Below are 17,203 nucleotides of genomic sequence, written 5' to 3'. Positions count from 1 at the left end.
CATATTAATATACACACACACATAAAGAGAGAAAACCAAGTAAATAAAATTCTCATGAAACAACTCAATCTTAGTAGATGGAATGCACTATTGTTGTTTTTTTCTCTGTCATCAAAAATTACAGAAGATGTTATATAACAAACTAAAATGACTCCAATGCTTGCAGTTTGAAGAACTCTAATTTAGATTATGTATTTGGTGATTTTTACTACATTGTAGTCAGTTTTTTGTCCCAGCACTTGGTATTGAATCAAAGGCCTAGTGCATACTAGGCAAGCACTCTGCCACTGAGTTATATATCCTCAGCCCTTTTTATTTTGAAACAGGATCTCTCTAAGTTGCCCAGGTTGGCCTCAAACTTGCCATCCTCCTGTCTCAATCTCCTGATTAGATGGGATTATAGGCATGTGCCTCCAAACCAAGATTGTGATCAATATTTATAAATATATGTATACTCTGTAGAATATAAGGTCCTGTGTGAATTCTTAGTTCTAGCTTAATAATCTTCTATACATCACTAGGTTTTTGCCTACCTAATCAAGCAGCTATTGAGAACTCATAATTTTCCCACTATTGTGCTTTGTTTAGAGACTATCTTGTTAGGTGAACATAATATCAGAATTATTACATCTTCCTGGTAAAGAACCTGTTACCTCCCCTCTATTCTTCAATGTCTCTATTTATCCTAATAATAATTTATTTTCCTTAAAGTTGTTTGATTACTTAAAAGCCCTACCAAAATTTCTGGGGTTAATATTGGCCTGGAACCTTTTTCTATTTTTTACTTGCAACTCCTCTGTGTCCCTATGTTTTAAGTGGAGCTCTTAAAAATAGCATATAGCTGGGTTTTATTTTAAGACCAGTGGCAATTTGTTTTTTTAACTGGTAGGTTTAATCCACCAACATCTATTGTAGTTTCCTATGTAATTGGACTCATTTATACTCTCCTTTTATACTTCCTATTTATAACAGTTTCTTTATATATTTTCCCATTCTTTTTTGCACTCTTATTGGATTATTCAAGTGTTATCCTTTTTTCCTTTACAATTTAGTTCCACTTTATCATTGAATAATCCTTTAAAAAAAAAATTAACTAAGCCCAGAATGGTAATGCACACTTGTAATCCCAGCTCCTCAGGAGGCTGAGGCAGGAGGATCACAAGTTCATGGTCAGTGTGGGCAACTTAAAGACCCTGTCTTAAAATAAAATAAAAAGGCGTAGGGGTATAGTTCAGTGGTTGAGCACTTACCTATCATGTGCTAGGCCCTGGACTGGGCCCAGTAGCACAGAAAAACTCAGGAGACTTTGCTTTCCTACCTCAGAACAAAACCAGGTAAGTGCTTACCCATCCTCCTCTCCCCTTATTAATCATGGGATAATGTCTGCTCTTCCATTGAGGATGCAGGCCTTCAAGGGTTTGGGACTTAAATGGGTATGTGAAGGAAAGCTCAGTTCCCACTTCCACTTCACATAATCCCTTACCCCCTGGGCATTAAAGCAAAAAATGACTGTAGTTGTCATTACCCCACCCCTATCCCAGGGTCAGCTTAGGGTACGCCCCAGTCACTTCTCACTTAGCTTACAGTTTCTGGCAATCTCTTTGCTACCCCATAAGCAAAACTTTAAAAAAAAAATGCTTATTAACTTCATCTAACATTTCTAAAACGGAATCAGAGTATCTGGTCTAAAATTTTAAATGTAATCTTGGATTTGTTTTTGTTGTGTTTTGTTTAACCCAGAGGAACTAAGAGAAAATGCAGTAACTAAAGACAGCTCTGTAATCACTTATTTCATGTGTTAACAGGATGGAAATAACTGACTTCCTACTTTAAAGAAACAATACCACTCATTTCAAAGAAGAGTTGAAACACTAAAAATAGAAATGTATTCTATTATAAGTCTTATTCATCAGCCATTTCAGATTCAATTTGTATGCCTGAGGAAAAAAATAAAGAGTTGACACGTTTGTGTTTCTCAAAATCACGAAGTCTTTGGAAAAGTAGGTATCTAAATAGACTTAAATCTTCTGAGAGCTTTAAGAAATCTACAAGCTTCATCTTATGAAGACAACATGCCTATGTGGTAGGAATCAAGGATCCTGGTTTTTAAAAATAAACATGAAGAGTAAAGATGTGTCGGCCCACAACAGAGTGCTTATTGCGGTTGACATACACCTCTCAGAAAGCAGGGATGAACTTGACCTGCACTGCATGCAGCCAGCCTCCTCACATCGGCGTCAGTATCTGCTGATATCAGGACAATATGTGTTAATTTATTTTATAAGGACCAAATTTACAAAGAAAAACACAACCGTCTTGAAGGAGAAATTAATGTCCACCATGAAGTCTTACCCATTTTTTCAGAGAGTTATTTCTTGGTTCTTCACAGTTTTTACACACTTGCAAAAGGTCTCTACGTTTCATTTTCAATTTGTTACTGGTATAAGAAATGTATTTGATTCAGGTATGGTAAATTTTTGCCTAATTCTAATAATGCATCTGAAGGCTTTTTTTTAAGTTTTCTATATATCTAAGCATATGAACCATTGTTTGTTCTTTTCTTCCCACTCTTGATATGCTCTGTTTCACTCTTCTTGACAGGGTAGGACTCCAACACAGCACTAAAGAGAAAGGACGGACGGCTGCAGAGGCGCACACCTATAATTCTATCTACATGGAAGGTAGACAGGAGGATTTTAAGTTTAGCAAGACCCTGCCTCAAAATAAAAAGGGCTGGAATATAATTCAGTTGGCAAAGTATTTCTGGGTTCAACCCCCAGTATGAACGAAAAACAAAAAAGAGAGGGAAAAAGGATGATGCTAGGCAACCAGTTCTTCCTGATATCTAAGGGCAGGATTTTATGAATCCCTTTTTTCAGTGTGATGTTTGCTACAGGCTTTCTGAAGACATCCTTTATCAGTTTAAAAAAGTCCATTTTTATCCCTAGTTTGCATAAATACATGGTTAATTTTATCAAATACTTTCTCTGTATTTGATAATCACGCTGTGCTACTCCTGTAATCTGTGAGCACGGGAGATGAATATAAACATATTTAAAACATTAAACCAAGTTTGCATTCCTAGGATAAATATGTCATTATACATACTAATTGATTTGGTTTGTATTTTTAGGAGTAAGATTTGAAAATTTTCTTCCCACCTATTTTCGTCAGGTTTTGTATCAAGATGAGTAGATAGTGTAGTGTTTCTTTTTTCTTTTTTTGAAGAGTTTGTGAACAACTGAAATACTTTTCTTTAAAAGTCTAGTAGAGCTAATCAGTGAAGTCATCTGGAGCTGCTATTTTCTGTGTGAGAAAACTTGAAGGATCTAATTTCCTTAATAATTATAGGACTATGCAAGTTTTCTATCTCTTCTTGATTCAGTACTGATAAGTTATATTTTCTAGAAGCTTATTAATATTCTAAGAATTTGCAAAACCTTTGCCATGTTGAGATGTAAAAGGGAAGTTTTTGATATATGATGTATAACTCCTCTCTAGTTATTAGATATTTTAATAAATGTTAATAAATATTGATTTTAAAATTTATGTAGCACAAGTTCTTCATAATAACCACTTATCTTTTAATGTCTACATCATCTGTAGTGAAGTCCCATTTTACATACTTGATTAGTTATTTATGTCTTTCTCTTGATCAATTTTGCTTGAGATTTGTCAATATTACTCATCTCTTCTAAGGGTGAAATTATGGTTTTGTTGAGGTTCCCTATTATATATTTGTTTTCTGTTTCATTAATCCTTATTTTACTTCTTGCTGATTGACAGGTTTATTTTGCCTTTTGTAATGTCTCAAGATACATGCTTAGTTCATTAATTTTCATCTTTTTCTCCTTCTGAATGCATTTAAAGTCATAAATTACCTGGTAAATAATATTTTAGCTACATGCTACAACTTTTAACATACTATACATTTCAACATTTTTATTTCTCATTATTTTTTTTACCTACACATGAATACTAGAAGCAATTTAAAATTTCTAAGTACACGGAGATTTTCTTTTTATTCATATTTCTGATTTAATTGAATAGTGATCTATCTACTCTGTACAATTTCAAACCTTTATTATTTCTTGAGAATTACTTTAAAGGCTACAGACATGGCTAACCTGAAGTATGCACTGGCTATAGTGTTTTATTTACAAAAAAATCATTACATGCCAGCCAGGTATGGTGGCACATGCCTGTTAATATCAGGGCCTTGGGAGGCTGAAGCAGGAGGATCCCAAGATCAAAGCCATTTATCAGCAATTTAACGAGACCTTGTCTCTAAATAAAATACAAAGAGGGCTGGGTATGTGGCTCAGTGGTTAAGCACCCCTGAGTTCAATCCCTGGTACCCCCCCCCCCAAAAATCGTTACAAACTACATTCCTACTGCTCTGTTTAGCTGACAGGATTACTAAAATTCTCTACTATGAATATAGATTTGACCATTTTTTGAAAATTGTCAGTTTATGCTTTATGTATTAAGATTGAGCAATTTTAACTTTAGAATTAACAATCTTCAAATTGCATGCTTATCATTATGAAGTGACCTTCTCTCTACATAATGGGTTTTGCCTTGAAGCATATTTGATATTACATTAATACACCAGTTTTTTTTAATAGTTTTTCTGTAGTATCTTTTTCTATTCTTTTACTTTCACCCATCTTTCATAAATACCTCAAGAGCTGGATGTTTTTAAAACCCAGTATGAACAAAATATTTACATTTTAACTGGAATATTTAGGTCATTTACATTTAATAAGAATGCTCATATATTTGGGTTTAAATCTGCGTTTTGTGCTATTTTATTCCCTATCCTGGGTTACTTTCTATCTTTCTTGATTATTTAAAATGTTTTATTCACCATCCTCTACCCCACTATTACAGAAGTAACTCACTGTTTCTACTCTTTAGTAATTATCTTTAAAAATCAACATGCAAGGTTCACAAAAATTTTACCCTCCCCCATACATTTCACTACCTTTTCCAACTTAGATCTTACTATTTTCATGTATATAATCTCATTTTATTTATATTTATTTAGGATTGTTCAAAAATTAACGAGTTTTACTCTTCAATGCCTGCAGACTCACTTTTTTCCATCTGGCCTTATCTTTCTTCCAAGAATATCCTTGAGAATGTCCTTTAGCCAAGATCCATAGTAACCCTCTTGGTTTATGTCTTAAAATGACCTTTTCACCTTCACTGTTGAATTTTTCCCTCTAACCACTAACCTATCCACACGTAAACCTGTTTTTAGAGGGTTGGTTTTAGTTTTTGATGAATGTCTTATCCATTTTGCAAAAATTCTCAGTCATGATCTCTTTAGATACCCACTGAAGAGATCCAGATCCTCTCCTGGATCCCCAATTATACACACTTCTCAGTCCATTCTCTGTGAATCTCTATTGGTCTTACAAAGTATTCATCTGTTTTATTTATTTATTTAGTTAGTTAGTTAGTTGTTGATGAACCTTTATTTATTTCTATGCAGTTCTGAGAATCAAACCCAATGCCTAACACATGCTAGGCAAGAGCTCTACCGCTGAGCCACAACCCCAGCCCCATCTATTTGGTTTTTAAAAATGAATCTATATATTTTCTTCTGTTCTACCTTCCAGTCCATTTCTTCTCTTCAGTTTTGTCTAAGTTGATGATAATCCCATTTGTCAGATTTTTATTACAATTATTGACATTTTCATATTTACATGTTGGACTTTGCATCCTTTGTCTAGTTCTGTGTGTTTTGTGAGCATGGGCTGTTCATTTTCCTGTTACACTTTTACTGGGAATTCAACGAGCTTACATAAAGGTACAGTTCTTCATAGACCTGCCTGCTCAGAGACTGGCACAAGAGCACTATCTGTCCAGGTCAATTATAAAATAACTTTAAAATGAGCTTGTTTCCCAGTACTCAGTTCATGTGATCTACATAAGGGACAACTTTTCATATCCACTTCTCAGGCTATGCCATTCCACACAACCTGGCTCTTGGGTAGGGTAAGCACTTCCTTTCTTCTTTCCTTTCCTTCCTTTCTATTTATTTATTTGCTGTGTACTGCTGGTCTATCTGTATATTTGCTTATTTATCTTGCAGTGCTAGGGATTGAAACTTGGGACTCCCAGATGCTAATCAAGCGCTCTACCCCTGATCTACATCCCCAGTCCCAGAAGTGCTTACTTAGGACTTTCCTTCTTCCTAAAGGTATTGAAGTCCCTAGTGGTTCCAGCTCTTAGGAGAGGCTCTCCTATTATGCTGCCCATGTTGATCTCTGCCCCTTGTGCTGAGAGATTCCCTCAAAACTTAAGAGTTTGCACAGTTCACCCAAGGCCCTCAGCATCATGTTTATCCTTCTTCAGTATCTTCCAGGCCATTCCATGCTTTACAGGAGGTGTTTCTGATCTTCTATCTAGTACTTGCCCCAGCCCATCCCAAATCAGAAGACTGGTCTAGACAACCCAGACCTTACCTCACCAGAAACCCAGTGTCCCTTCAATCTTTAAGCTAACCGATAGCTGGCACTGTTGCCACTCACAGTCAAACCAAATTCCAGACAATAAAGCTCTTCAAAGAAAAGGGAAAACATCACTGTTATGTGACAGGAAGGCTGGCTGTGCCAGCAAGACAAGTTTCTAATCCAGACCTGGATATGTGAAGTGCTGCTTTATCCACAGTTTCCCTTTCTGAGGCTTCAGGTACCCAGTCAGCCACAGTCTAAAGTATGTATTGTCAAAAGGTCAATGTGACCTAATGCTATATCACACTGCCTACATCATTTACTTAACTTCATCTCGTCAGGTAGGCATTGCACCGTCTCACATTGTCAACAGAAAAACAATGGGTACAGAACAATAAGATACCGAGAAAGACCACATTCACATAATTTTTATTACAGATATTGTTGGAACTCTTCTTCTCTGTTATGTTATTGTTGTTAATATCATATTGTGCCCAATTCATAAATTCAACTTTATCATATTACATTGTATAGGAAAAAAAAAACGTTGTATGTATGGGGTTCAGAACTACCTGCAGTTTTAGGCATCCACAGGAGTCGCAGGAATATATTCCCACAGATGGGGGAACTACTATACCCTAATCCCAAGGGGTGGGAGGTGGATAAGTAGGAGATCCTGCAGGTGTATCCCCACACCACCATACTCATGGAAGGGGTAGATCTTCTAATTAGAAATGTATGAGCCAGGGCTGAATAAGGTCTGGTACCCAACTGTTGTTTGCCTTGTTTTTAAGAAACCAATAGGGATCAGATCAGAACACAAATCAACTCCATCACTTAATTTTTATGAGGAGCTCCTTTCCACTTGGATTTGTGGTGAAGAAATAACATTTGCTCACTGACATTAAATCTGACCTTCCTATCAGCCCTTGCAAAGACCCATCTTTGATTAACAAATTCTGCTGGTCAGACATTCCCATCTCTGTGACAAAAGAACTCTGGTATGAAGGAATTGATTCTTATTATCAAACTTTGGTTCCTTCCTAAAGTCAGTCATTTCACAATGCACTCTAAACTCTCATATACTACTGGTGGGAGTACAAATTAATAGAAGCATTTTGGGGGAAAAGTCTGGCACTGTCTTCTAAAGCTGAGCATACACTTCCTCGTGGCTCCGCAATTCCACTCCAATGGAATCATGAATATGTGTTCACCAAAAGTCAGAGGCAAGACCAGTATTATCTTTAATAGCCCCAAATTGGAAACTATCCAAGTACCTATCCAGAGTAAAATGGATAAAATGAGATATATTCACATACTGGAATATAAACAACAAGAATGAATGAATAAACTACAGCTATCCCAAATACATGGATGAAATCTTACACATATCCTGAGGGAAAGACAAGCATATGCCACGTGATTCCACATCTATAGAATTCCTACAAAGGCAAAAAGAATCTATTAGAAATAGGAGAACAGTTGTCCTTGGGAACAGGCAGCAAGTAAAAGGGGACACAAATAATAGACTTCTTGATCTGATGGTTAAACAAGGGTTTATACTCTGTAAAAAAAAAAAAATGTATTGAGCTATAGACTCAAATATATTTACTTCAGGAAAGAGTTAAAAATATGTGTGCTGGGCTGGGGCTGTAGCTCAGTGGTAGAGCACTCGCATAGCATGTGTGAGGCACTGGGTTCGAACCTTAGCACCACATTTAAAAAATAAATAAATAAAGATATTGTGTCCACCTATAACTAAAAAATAAATATTGTTTTAAAAGTATGTGTGCCATCTCTGCCAGGAAAATGCATCTCATGGATCCTGAAGGAGAGGTAAATTTAAGGCCTAAAGAATCTGTCACAGTTCTGTCTCTACTGCCACCTCCCAGCTCTTACATATACTCAATATTGTTCTCTCCAAAGAGAGGAATTAAAGAAACCAGGCAGGTGTTATCTCCTGATGTGTCCAGGACAGCAAGGAGCCACACCTACTGTGCTATCCTCCTCAGTCTTAAAAAATAAAACTGTACAACATAAGGCTCAGGAACTTAAGACAGAAGCTACATATGACAGTCAACTTAGGGCTGGGCTTCAGAGTCAAGGCTAAAGTTGACTTTTCAGAAGTTCCTTGACAAGTCCCCAATAAGACTTTTCATAAAGAGTTGCAATAATTCATTTATTTTTTAGCTCCTTCCTTCCCTGAACCATTTATTATTATAAATTTTTGAAAATTAAGATTTTTCTAATCATTTATTATTATAAATTTTTAAAAATTAAGATTTTTCTAAGTACTACAGTATAAATATCAAGAACCAAAAATAAGAATGTATCCATCAGAAATAAAGCTACATCAATTCCTATTCATAGAAAACTCAATTGTCTTTGAGCTGTACATTCTGATCACTGAAGGACAGATTCCAGAAAACACCACACCTAGGTATGGACAAGGATCTTTCACACTTCCATGTAAAATGAGTAGGTCACAAACCATCATTACAAAGAGCTAGGAATCTAGGATGTTCTTTTCCATTCTTTGCCTACAAGCAGGAGAGAAGGAGAAATGAAGGATGGCGGCTAACCTGGAATCCACTCTCACCTACAAGACCAGCATGCCTTTGACCAGGCTTCCTCCATCTCTGCTAACTTACACACTAAAGCCCTCTGAGGGCAAAGAAGCCCACTGCGAGGGGAGGCAACAGAATAACCTCATCAAGTCCTCTCACTCCTTAGTCTGACCAAGAGAAAAGAAAATGTAATACCAACTAAAAGAAAAGAATTCTCCCTCCTACCACTAAGAAACACTGAAATACAAAATCCACCTCTATTCAGAGCAAGCCAGCACATTGTTCAGAACCAAAAATAACGTTTTGTTTCCTGGTTAAGTGTGTCGTCACTGATATGCTCAGTTACTCTGCAAACCCCACCTCATGCTCATAATTCACACAGGGAAACACAGGATGCTGACTGCCAGTGCTCCTCCCCCAAACTAGGACAAGCACCTGGGAGGGCCTAGCCCTGCTGAGGTGCTATGGATGATGGGCTGTGGAGAAACAGGCAGCCCTGAGATCTATATAATATGCTGGCCAGGAGATTCAGGGAGCCAGGAGAGGGAGGGCAGGCACCCAAGCCTTCCCCTAAGGCACACTTAAACCTCTAGCCTCTGCTGCCAGAGCAGGGACTGTCCATGCTTGACAGCACCACTCCACAACGTTCTTGTCAATTTCTCAACTGGAGCCAGGCTGGAGGTAATCCAAAAATCACTTGCATTTGGCTCTGGAATATGTTTTTGTGTTTATATTTGATGCTCTAGGAATCCAGACTACTTCAGGCTAAATGATAATATACCCGAAGAATATGAGCACTAGGAAATCGTCTCTTCAATTAGCTCAGCAAGGATGGCATCTACTGGGTGCCATCACTGTTGAAGATACTGGAGACACCTGAGGAAACAAAACAGATAATATCCCCATGTTGGTAGAGCTCATGCTCCACTGGGGTGGAGCACAGCAAAGTCAAATATGGGATACATTAGGTGGTGATAATCAACAGAAAGTGATGCAGAGATGAGAAAGACATGAAAAGAGACAGATGGCTGTCACTTTAAAAAGAGTGGCAACAGAAGCTGGGGTTGTGGCTCAGTGGCAGAGTACTTGCCTTGACATGTGAGGCACTGTGTACCACATAAAAATAAACAAAATAAAGATATTGTGAAAATAAAAAGAGTGGCAACAGACCTGGGGGAGATGGGGGAGCCAGTCACGTGGTTATCTGGGGAAAAAACTCCCCAGGTAAAGGCAACTGCACATGAAAAAAGCCAGAGTCAGAAGTGTGCCCGAGGAGCAAGGGACATGGTAGGCAGCCAGAGCCTAAGTGGAAACACTGGAGACCACTATAAACACTCTGACCAAGGAGGCTCTTTAACAGAAGACTGCTTTGGAACAGATTAGAAGGCATGGGGTGAGGGTAAAAACTGGAAGACCACTTCAGAGGGCAGTAAAATAATCCATGCAAGCGGTGAAAGGGGTTGGACAGTGGAACCAAAAGAGGGTAAGAAGTCCAATGAGGGCTCTATTTTAAAGGTAGAACTGATGGGATTTGCTGATGTTGGAGACACTGGCATGAGAGAGCAGGGAATTAAACCAAGGTTTGAAGCCTCAAAGATGGAGCCATCTGGCCTACTTTCATTTACATGAGAAACAAAATAAAGCCCAGAAAGAGAAAAGTCATGTCTAAGGTCACACCACTTATTCCTGGGATCAGAACCCCAACCAGGGCTTATCTCACTGCCCCATGCTGGAGATGAGCCAGGCCGCTCCTAGATGCTCTCCAGCCCCCTCAAGGACTGCTGAAACCCCAGCACATCACATAAACTAGGGTAGGATGCTGGTGCATGAGGGCACAGGCTCTTCCCAGAGGGTGACCACAGTTCATAGTTTTCGTGCAAGAAAACCAACATAATGTGGCCAGACATTCTCATCTTTTCCAAGAGGGCCCTAAATATTTTTTCCAAGAGATAAGCCCTAGTGGGGGTTCTGATACCAGGAATAAGTGATGTGACCTTAGACATGACTTTTCTCTTTCTGGGCTTTAGCTTCTTCCTCATGTAAAATGAAATATTTTAATGGGGGAAAAAATCCCCCCATTTTTAAAAGGTGTTTAATGACATGGGGTTTGTCAAACAAACGTCATGTGCAGGCCAAGTTCAGTCCACACAGTGCACCAGCCTCAAACCTGTCTTGAGACAGCTTAACACAGACCTTGTCTGCTGATAACTAGCCCACAGGTAGGGTACAGAATTAAAGGTTTGAGATCAGGATGGTCTTTTAGTACGACTTTTGAGCCAGCAAATGATATTCATTATCACTATAAATAGCTGATAACTTCCCGCACAATCTCAGTGGGCCTCTCCTCTGACCAACAAGAGATTGACTAACTGCCCAACACTGAAGGTTCTTTGTTTAAACTTTGGTTCTGTCATTCTGAGTACTAAGATGAGCCCACTAGGACAACCAAGAATTCAACAGCTCTTCCCAAATACTGATCCTCTCAAATCCCACTGAGCCTTTCAGAGTCATACGGAGTATGAAAGAGCCTGCAAATTAGTCACTGCCCCAGGGATAGGAAAACTCCAATATGTTGGAAGATGTAAGGTTTGGCGACCAAGCAGGTAGTCCAGTCTTGCCAAAATAATTGAGAATTTACAACTTAAAGGAATTATAGGACTTTAAAAAAAATTAAAGTTGCTGTGCATTCTAGAGAGATTGGAGAGTCACTTTTGCCTGGTTTTAAATTTGGGTGTATTCTTGCCTGTTTGGGGAGACTCATTCAGAAGTTGTCTGCCTAAAAAAAAAAATGGTCTCTTAGGAAGTCCCTGAGTTAATGTTCTATAATGCTAACTGGCCTTGCTTGCCCACTTAAAATTAAATATTTACTTTCCTTACAAGCCATATGATTTCTACTTAATACTTATTTATTTTCCATGTTTGGTACAATTGGCCATTTAGATGCTGTTGCTATTAGGTAAAAACTGATATCCCCCCACTCCCCACTCATTATGTAGTTTACAATGCAGAGTCAGGACTAATGTGATTAAAAGTGACATTTTATTAGGTCAAAGCATATGAACTGCCACTAGTCAACTGTACTGATCTATAGAATGGGCATTTCACCCGGCTGGACATCAAAATATTTCCCTATAATCAAGAGAACAGAGACTTAACTATTTAGAGAATAACAGCTTCCCTAGACCAATGTTATCTGACAGAACTTTCTGTGATGATAGGAATGATCTAAATCTACACTGACTAATATGTGACTACTGAGCACTAGAAATGTGGCTAAGAAACTGATTTATCTCATTTTACTTGTTTTAAAGTCAAACTTAAATAGCTGTATGTGGCTATGGTGCCGGACAATACCATTTTTCATAGCAACTTCTTCAGACAAGAACTAGAAGTCCCTCATTTGTATGTATAGATTTGAAGGTCCAGAAGAGAGATGCTTCATAAAGAAATGAAATTCAAAGTACCTTCTTGCATTGCCACTTTACATTTTCAACTGACTCTCCACCTTCTCGCCAGTGAAACTTAATTTTGGTCTTCTAGTTCTATGTTGTCTCTGGGATAATTACTGTCCCTAGAAGGTAGAATTGTACAGCCCCACAGAATGTTTGGAAGGCAGAGTCCAGGTCACCTAGAAACTAGCAACAAAAACAAGTCTAAACACCTCCTGATCTGCTGGGCCTCCCCATTCTCATCCATCAAATGGGTGACAACTATACCTATCCTAAAAAATAAGGTTGTTGTCAGTCCTAAATGTACATTAAAGTTATGAAATCTGATTATAAACAGTAAACCTTAAAAATCAAGTTGTGTTCAGTTTCATTTATCCCATGAAACAGCTGGATTAATTACTGAGGATATTTTAACCAGAGATGGTAGATTATCCCACTTAATCAGTATTAATTATGGAAACCCTCTATCTCCAAACTCCAAGATCCCTTTCTTGCCATCCCTCAATCATGGTCTCCTCCAGGCTTCAGCTAAATCAGGAGTCCTGTGATTCAGGTCTGCACCACTCTGTGTCAAAGGAAACTTACTAGATCTTATCCATTGTAGGCCTGGGATATACAGAAGGAAAGCACAGTCCCTACCTTCATAATTCTGACTGACCATTTTTTCCTCTGGAAACAAGATTTTAACAAAAAATCCGGTATCTCAAAAGAATTGTTGTCTCTGACTCTGTGTCATTTGTCTATTAGTTAAAGCTCCCAGTGATAAAAGAATGAGTAAGAAGAATCCAGGTTTTTACACTTTAAAAAGGTATTCTGCTGCATAATAAACCAATATTCCAATTAAATCATTTGCATTCAACCATTTAAACTGAGTTTGGTGCTATATAATTATTGCAGCCTGTAGAGTTAGTTAGCAAAGAGCATAACTGCTCAAATGATTCGATTCAGGATTTATTTAAAACTCTCCCATCAACAAAAAATATCCTTATACCATGGTACTGCTCTAACTTCTTAATCTCCTTTTGAAATGGTCAGAGGCAGACTTCTAAGTATGAAAGGGTGAAGTTCTCTTATAACATAGTGCCTATAGCCCTACCCACTGGAAACCCTGTTTCCAAACCCCAGGACTCCTTTCTTGCCCTCCTCTGGGGTGTGGCCAGGCAGCCCAATAATATGGGTTTGCCCTGCTATCCAAGTCTGCCCTGTTTCATACAAAGGGAAACTTACTAGGAGGTCTGCCCTGACCTCTCCTCCTCTACTTAAATCAAGAAGGAAGTGGCATCTCCAGGACCTCAGAACCGGAAGGTACTTCTGGAAGGGAAACAAGTTGGCAGACGATAGCGGGCTGACCTTTGGAAAGTTCATAAACAAATTAAGACATCACCAAAGTTAGATAGCATGCTGCAGAATCACTGAGATTTCCCGGGGTATCCAATTAATGACCAGTTAAGACAAACAAGGGCAGTTGGAAAAGTATAAGGAGGTGGAAGGGAGGTAGAAGAATGCTCCCCAACTGCATAGGGCTCTTGTAAAATGTGCAGTTGTTCAGCCTGGGATATGAGACCCTACTGGGTCACTTTTCCCAAACTTCAGAAAATTCCATCCAGATACTGGCAACCAGGAAGATTTCAGCACACTGAGTGAATAGCTGGGCAAACAGAGACGTGTGAGTCTTCCAAGAGCCTCCAAAGTTTCATTTCCTTGGTGCTTCCAGTCTCTCCTAACCTCTGACCTACGGAATTATTGCCAAACTGCCTGTTGTTTGCACAAGGTCCGAGCACTTCCCTGCACAGCTCCCCTGACCCCATCGTGAGTGGGTGGTACTATCTCCAGGCTACAGATAAGGAAACTCAGGTTCAGAGAGGTTAAGGGACCAGAGATATGTAGTCTAGCAAGTGGAATCCAAACTTGTGACTTCTGCAGGCTGCAGGCCTGCGTGGTCTGCAGTAGGCAAGTAGGAGCCTGGCTCCACCTTGCTCCTGTGTCCGGCACGTCCCTAAAAATGCATCCCAAAAGGACAAGCCAACACTTGTTGACTACTTCCTACATGTGCTGGTCCTCCACAGCATTCTCTAAAGTACAGAGAATCAGGAGCCCCATTTTTCAGACGAGGAAATTGAGACAGCCCCTCACCCCAAGCCCGAGAAAGATGACTTGGTCCTAACCTCCAGGGTGCATGGACACCAGACAGTGCCACACCTTGTGATTTGTAATGCAAAGGGGATCCCTAAAGCATCTCTGAGCCCCAATGGAAACTCGGGCCACAGTAACACTCTCCCTACCAAAAGCGCAGGAGGGGAGCCTGGCGGGCTGGGGCGGGCAGCGGGCTGGGTGCCAGAGCGCTTGGCCCGCCGGGCCGGAGGTGCCCGCTTCCGCTTGGGCCTGGCACTGCCGACCCATTCATAGTGGCAGCGGGAGGGGCAGGCCGAGCTGGGCCCGGAGTGGCCCCGACCCCCGCCGGGTGCCCTCGCGCCGGACTCCGCGCGGCCCCGCGGGGGAAACGGTGCCGCAGCCCCGCCGCCAGGGGGAGCAGGGAACCTCGTCCCGCACTCCGGGAAGTTGCCACCACGGCCGCCCGAACGTCCGCGCCCGGGACAGCACCCTGGGGCGTCCGCACAGCACGCCTGCGGCCCGGGCCCGCCCCGTCGGGTCTTCCAGGATCCCCCAAGACACCGCCACTCGGCGGCCCGCAACCGGGCGCACTCGGCCCTCAGGTTGCCCATTCAATCCCGCCTTCCTCCCCACGGCCTCCACCGCCTTCCGCCAGCTCCCCCCCACTCCTCCGGCCCGGACTCCAGCCCGGCAACGTCATCCGGCGGCTTCCCGAAACTTAACCCCTTCCTCCGCCAGCTGTGCGCCGCCCCGCCCCGCCGCCAACTTTCTTCGCCCAACTTAGGAGCGCGCGGGCCGGCCCGACGGCCGGGCCGGGAGGGAGGGGTCGCCACGTCGCGCCGCCGGGCCGCCACAGCTCGCCAGACGGCCAGGGACGTGGGGTCCGCGCAGCTCGGCGCGCTCGGCCGCCGCCCCTGCATAGGAATGGGCCTTGGCACACGCCCCCCCACCCGAGTCCCACCCCGAGGGGCCGCGGCCGCGGTGACGGCGGGCGGCGGGCGAGCCGGCGCCGCCGGGGGAGGGGCCGCCAAGGAGACGTGTCACTCGCGGCGCGGCGCGGCCGGCCCCGGCACCCCGACGGCCGGGCCCGCGCGCCGCCACCGCCGCCGCTGCCGCTGCAGGGCCCAGCCAAGTTTCTTACCTGCAGGCGGAGACGCGAGAGGGAGAGCAAGAGGACAGGAGCCGGAGCCGCCGCCGCCGCCGCCGCCGCCGCCGCCGCGGAACCGGGAGAGAGGAGCCGGCCGAGCCTCCACCAAGAAGCCGCCCCCAAGCAGCTGCAGGCGCCGCGACCCCGACGCCGTCCGCCCCGTCCGCCGTCCGCTCCGGCCGCTCGCTGGCTGCGTGCGCGCGTGTGGAGTCGTGGCACTTTCTGCCTCGGAGCTGGCGAACGGCCCCCACCGCCGGGATCGCCGCCTCCTGCCTTCCCCACCCGGACCAGCCATTCATCGAACCGCCTCTCCTTATTGGTCCGCTACCCGCCACTCTGCTGGTCGCTGGCCAGTAAGGACGCGAATGGCCGAGCCGCAGCGGCGGCCATTGGACAAAGAGGAGGGTCTCCGCCTCGGCCAATGGGAGAGGGGAGGAGCTGCGGGGAGCCGCTGGGGGCGGGGCCGAGAAGGGGCGGGGCCGCGTAGCTCTGGTCTCTGCGCGGGGGCGGAGCGGGACCCGAGCGCTCCGCCCAGCTAGGGGTGGTCCCCGACCAGCCCCGCCCACTCCGGGCCTGGGCGCTGCTCGCCGTAGCTGACTTGGAATGGGCTCCGCCTAAGCGGGAGGCGGAAGGTTCGAATCCCAGCAGCCCCTGGCCTGCGCCTTTGGACGTCTCCGGTCTGAGGTGGCGATGGGTGTCACCCTAAGCAGAATTGCGCAATTCAAGAAATTGCTGTATTCAAACCCAACTAAACTTTCCGGAAAGCAGAGCCCCCTGGGGTTTCTGGGTGGGAACACAACTTCTGCTGGGGGGCAACTCAAGATAAGTAATTATCTTCAAAGAGATTACAGTCAACACTAGAAAGATTTCCTTGAATAAAGGGGAAAATTGGGGTGAAAAACCCAGAAAGTGTACAAGGCATTGTGAACATCACACACCCTTTGTTTAGAGAGGGTGCACCCAAGGCTCAGTGTGTCTTTCTTGTTCTGGCCTAAACCACAGCCCCAGAGTAATAATTCATCACCCACCTTATGCACTTTTTATTCCAGGTAATGGGAAAGGTGAAAGGTTCTGACCCAAGAAAACTCACCTGTACCCCAGGAAACTGAACAGTTGGCACTTCCTCATTACATGTGTTCCTTCCAGATATTACCCAACACTGTCTTCATAACCAAATTTAATTAAGTTAACTGTAGGTTTAGATTTTAACCATTATAACAGTCTCTTAAAACTAATCAGCCAATCCAGTGGTGCAGGCCTGTAATCCCAGTTACTCAGGAGGCTGAGGCAGATGGATCCCAAGCTGGAGACCTGCCTGGGCTATTCAGCAAGGCCCTCCCTTAGAATACAATGTAAAAAAGGCAGGGTGTGTGGCTCAGTGGTAGGGGACTTGCCAGGTTGCATGAGGCCCTGAGTTTGATCCGAAACACTGCAAGAACAAAAAACTAACCCTTCAGCAGTGGT

General features: G+C 42.7%; 1 protein-coding gene across 4 annotated transcripts in view; it reads right to left on the bottom strand.

Annotated features, from left to right (window-relative positions):
- Positions 1-15,964, bottom strand: part of Rrbp1 (ribosome binding protein 1) — a 67,574-nt gene extending 51,610 nt beyond the window's left edge. For all 4 annotated transcript variants that reach the window (XM_077799916.1, XM_077799918.1, XM_077799917.1 and 1 more), the window contains exon 1: positions 15,734-15,964. The gene's annotated coding sequence lies outside the window, so the exon portion shown is untranslated. The remainder of the gene's footprint in view (positions 1-15,733) is intronic.
- Between the last annotated feature and the right edge of the window lie 1,239 nt (positions 15,965-17,203).

This window comes from Urocitellus parryii, chromosome 6 (genome assembly GCF_045843805.1).
Source record: "Urocitellus parryii isolate mUroPar1 chromosome 6, mUroPar1.hap1, whole genome shotgun sequence".
NCBI classification, from domain to species: domain Eukaryota; kingdom Metazoa; phylum Chordata; class Mammalia; order Rodentia; family Sciuridae; genus Urocitellus; species Urocitellus parryii.
This window is presented reverse-complemented; position numbering and strand designations above follow the sequence as displayed.